We start from the raw sequence: 5,000 nt of genomic DNA, 5'->3' as shown, positions 1-5,000 counted from the left end.
GCACATTTGTGATGTTGTCGTTGCCGTCGCCGTTGTCGTTAAGTTCCCTACTATGCTTGAGAGGCACAAGATCCAGAAGACGACAGCTAGACTTCGTTGACTCATATTTACAGATCGAAAGCATTAATCTTTTCTTTTTTGTTTCAGGACTTTTATTCATTTAAATTTTCCTCCTCGATGTCCTAATTTAGAACCGCGCACCGGTGGCTCAGTTGGTTGAGCATCGTGCTGTCACGCGGGAGGTCACGGGTTCGAACCCCGGCTAGATTAACACTCAGGATCTTAAAATAACTCAGGAGAAAGTGCTGTCTTTGTAATTTTATCTGCAAATGGTTAGACTTTCAAGTCTTCTCGGATAAGGACTATAAACCGTAGATATCTATGTTCATAAGTTCCTTGTGGGACGTTAAAAAACCCAATCACGATTCGAGAAGAGTAGGGGATAAAGTCTCCGGTGTTGTGGCTGTCCTGTTCTCTCCAGCAGAAGCGGCCTGCTTGGTGGTTTCCCTAAAAAGGCTTGTGCTGTATGAGGCCACATGAGCAGAAACAGCCACAAGTCAAAAGGGGAATTTTGCCCAGTGCTGGAACATGTAGATGTAAATGTAGATGTTAAAACACTGTACTTGCCGCAAGAGCTAGTTGATCACATCTGAGCCGCAGGGAATGTATTTGGGAAATCGTTATTGACACAGTGATTGTACGCTTATGATTTTTGATTAATTCTTAATGTTGTATAGTGCTTCCAATTCTTACTTTTTAATATTTCTGAATTATGTCAATAGTTTTCCTTCTTTTTAAAAATTGAATAAAATTTATATTATTTTATTATCATATAATAATAATAATAATAATAATAATAATAATAATAATAATAATAATAATAATAATAATAATAATAACTAAGTCATGAGGTCGCCGAGACGTCGGAAATTTAACATTACATCGCTAGATTTTACATGTCTGTGTTTAATGACTTTGAGAAACACAGACATGTAAATACTAGCGATGTAATGTTAAATTTCCGACGTCTCGGCGACCTCGTGACGCCATTATCAGGGAGTTGGAAATGAATGTGCGAGTTCATAAAAGATATAAAATCCTCCAAGTTTGCATAAGCAAAGAAGAGCTTGACAAAGACTTTAGCACGGGTTGAATCTGTTTGCAAGTTCAGTCGTGGTCTTAATTGTTTGTTGTACAGCATTTCGTTAACGAGAGAGTCCAATTTGTTCATGCATTTCCTCAACACTCTAAAGCAGCTGAGGATTGAGGTCCTCAGGGACAGCACCCGCGTGATCTTGATCATAATAGGAAGGTTTAGCAACTACGACGGGAACGGCAATGAGAGCGTCATCTCAAAACATAAATTACGCGCTATTGTAATCACTTTGCGACTACTCCAAGCTTTTTAAAGTGACAATGGTGTGGCAGTCCCTCATGAATGAAACCGATATGAGTCACGCTTAATTTAGGAGAGAAGATGAAAATTTATCTCCTAGTGCTGACGTCCTCCGTAAAAGCTCAGATTTGGCTATTTCACGTTGTAGTTTTGCTGACGACGGAAAAGAAATGGACAAAAATGAAAAACGCACGCGCAGGGCGTGCAAACCTATTGTTTTTGCCCACTAAATATGCAAATTTGTGACGTTCTCGTTGCCGTCGCCGTCGTTGATGCTAAAGCTCCCTAATTATCTCTTTTTCGATTTTGGAATTTCCAGGAATTTCCAGGCAAAGTCAGTCATCACAAAAAAATGTTTTTTTTCTCAAAAAGTATTTTCAGTTAGGAGGAAAAAAATACATCATTTTAAAGCTATGAAAATAAGCTTTCCAAAAACATATAACTTTTATACATAGAACTACAATATTTTATGAAAACGAAAGTTGAAAAAAAAAATTAACAAAAATAACATTAAAATGGTCTAAAATTAGTTTTCCACACAAATTTGGCCATTTCAAGGTCAATTACGAATTTTTTGATGACGGACAAAAATGTTCCTCATTTTATCAGCTTTCTTGGCCATAAATTTGACCGAAAACTGATGAGGCACGAATATTTTTGGATTTTTTTGAGATAATCGGATTAGCGATCAATGCGTAATGTGATAAGGTGATGACAAGTCAAATTTGCGACCCGTTGCTAACGGCAACGGAAGCGATCGCATTACGAATAATCAACATCTGTTTGCCAAAAACCACCCAAATAACCGATTTTTCGACGGAAATTTCATCCCAGAGGATAAAACTATTCACTGGACATGTAATAAAGGTAAATATGTGCGAGCGAAAGCGAAAACAAGCGAATATTTTGAGGAAAAACACAATTCTGTGAGATCAAAGGGCCATGTGCTTCACACACGCAATTGCATCGCTAAATAATTAATCTTACCTTTTCAGCGATTTTAACGCTTGAAATCCCATCCAATGAACCACAAATCCTTTTCTTTATCTATTCCGAAGCCTGTAGTGTAATTTTTTGGCTGAAAAACTTTAGAAAAACCGCTTCGCGAGAGCTCCGCGATCGATTGAAAATTTGGTCATCGCATCGGCTCAAATTGCCTGAATTAGAATGGTCGTCATGTAGGCGTCATGAAAGCTAGAAAGCCGAGATTTTTAGAGAATCTGGGGCTATATCTCCCCAGTACACACGCCAAATTTCAGCGCGATCAAAGAAAATGGCAGCGTTCTACGAATCCTACAAGGTCCGATACGCCAGCGTATCCGATTTGTGGCCCCCCTGTAGAAAAAGAGTTGGTTGCGCAGAGAAGATGACGTACCATTGTGGCCATCCACGCGCATATTTAGATGGCCACGTGTGTAGCCAACATAGCTACCCGTATCGTACAGGTTATATTGAAATTGGTACACAACGCACTGTTGATTAACCAGCTGTGGTTTGGACTCGCATTCTTGGAGGTCTTGGCCAATTTTTCGACTGAGAAAGACGGGTTGGACTGTAATTTGGAGCTTGAGACTTAGATCTTTCAACTGAATCTTAACAAAGTTAGCAGAATCCTGGTCCTTAAATGGTATGACTACCCGAGCCACGTCATTTCCCACCATTTCTACCGATGCCTTCGATGGATGCTGGTCAGTAACTATTGAGTTGACAAAGGGATTAATGATAGAGTTGATAAGGTGTTGGGAGTACTTCTGAAGTGAGAAGAGGGACTTTAAGAGTTCACACTCCCCCGAGAAATAGGCTCAAGATGAGGACAAACGGTACGCGCGATCAAGCATAGCCATGGGGTCCCCCCTCGGGCCTTTGCTTGCTAACATCTTTATGTCATCATTGAAAGAAAAACTAGAACTGGAAGGAAAGCTCCCTGCTTGTTACCGCAGATAAGTTGACGACACTCTCACTGTTATGCCTGAGATAACTACAGCTACGGACTTCCTAAACACTCTCAACAACGCCCATCCTGCTGTCAGCTTTACCATGGAGATTGAAAAGGATGAAAAGCTTCCATTTCTCGGCACCCACCTCCTAAACCGAGCGCCCCAAATTGAGACTAAGGTCTACATTAAGCCTACCAGTACCGGCTTACTTCTCCACTACCATAGTCACATCGACAACAGATCAGTACAAACGAAGCTTATTAACAACTATCCTTGATCGCACGTACCGTTTGTCCTCATCTTGGGCCTATTTCTCGGGGGAGTGTGAACGCTTAAAGTCCCTGTTCTCACGTTTGAAGTACCCCCAACACCTTATGAACTCTACCATTAATACCTTTGTCAACTCAAGAGTTACTAACCAGCATCCATCGCAGGCATCGGTGAAAATAGTGAGAAATAACGTGACTTGGGTACTCGTACCATTTAAGGACCAGGGCCCAGGGCCCAGTTGTTCAAAAGCCGATTAACGCTAATCCCAGATTAAAAATTAACCAAGGAGTTTATTTTTCTACTCCTAAATGCTGTTCAACGCTGATATTCGCCAAAACCTTTCATTAGAAGAAGTCAATCTTGAAAACAGAAATAAGCAAAAGAAACTTTCACCAAAAAGTTGAAAACATGAAACAAGAGTTTACGCTAATCCTGGATTAAGTTAATCTCGGCTGTCGAACAACCGGGCCCAGTTGTTTAAAAGCCGATTAACTCTAATTCCAGCTGATAAATGAGCCAAGGGGTTAATTTCTCTACTACTAAATGCTGTTCAACGCTTATATTCGCAAAAACTTTACCTTAGAAGAAGTCAATCTTGAAAAACCAAAAAAGGGAAAAGGAACACCAAAAAGTTGAAAACATGAAACAAAAGTTTACGCTAATCCTGGATTGAGTTAATTGGCTTTCAAACAACCGGGCCCAGGATTCTGCTAACTTTGTTAAGACTCAGTTGAAAGATTTAAGTCTCAAGCTCCAAACTACAGTCCAACCCATCCTTGACAGTAGAAACATTGGCCAAGATCCCAAGAATGCAAGACTAAACCACAGCTGGTTAATCAACAGTGCGTTGTGTACCACTTTCGACAATGCAACCTGCGCGATACAGGTAGCTATGTGTGCTGCACACGTGTCCATCTATATACATGCGTGGATGGCCACAATAGTACGTCATCTTCTGTACGCAAGCATTATGATCAAGACCACGCGGGTGCTGTCCCTGAGGACCTCCTCAGCTGCTTTAGAGTGTTGAAGGAATGCAGGAACAAATTGGACTGTCTCCGCTTAACGAAATGCTTTACATCAAACAATTAAGACCACGGCTGAACGTGCAAACAGATTCACTCCCTGCTAAAGTCTTTGGCCGTGTTTTCACGATAGCCGTTGTGTCGCTTCACATTCCTGAAAATGGTTTGTTTACAGACTTCGTTCAGCGACTTAAAAATGATACGTGTTTTCACGGGTAAGATTCAATGAGGAAAGAGCACGTGTCAATGCAACAATAAAATAATAAGAGTAGCAAGACTGTTTACGTCAAGTTCTATATTTAAAAATGCGTTGGAATACACTGTTTATCACCGCTGTTTGTGTTATTTTCTTATTCAAGCTACGATGGCCTA

The 5,000-nt window shown here is 40.4% G+C and overlaps 1 protein-coding gene and 1 pseudogene across 2 annotated transcripts in view; one reads left to right on the top strand and one right to left on the bottom strand.

The window, feature by feature from the left end:
* Positions 1 to 5,000, bottom strand: part of LOC138023593 (uncharacterized) — a 213,690-nt gene that overhangs the window by 173,641 nt on the left and 35,049 nt on the right. The gene's annotated exons all lie outside the window — the stretch shown is intronic.
* LOC138024585 (uncharacterized) lies at positions 3,362 to 4,633 on the top strand (annotated as a pseudogene).

This window comes from Montipora capricornis, chromosome 11 (genome assembly GCF_036669925.1).
Source record: "Montipora capricornis isolate CH-2021 chromosome 11, ASM3666992v2, whole genome shotgun sequence".
NCBI lineage: Eukaryota > Metazoa > Cnidaria > Anthozoa > Scleractinia > Acroporidae > Montipora > Montipora capricornis.
This window is presented reverse-complemented; position numbering and strand designations above follow the sequence as displayed.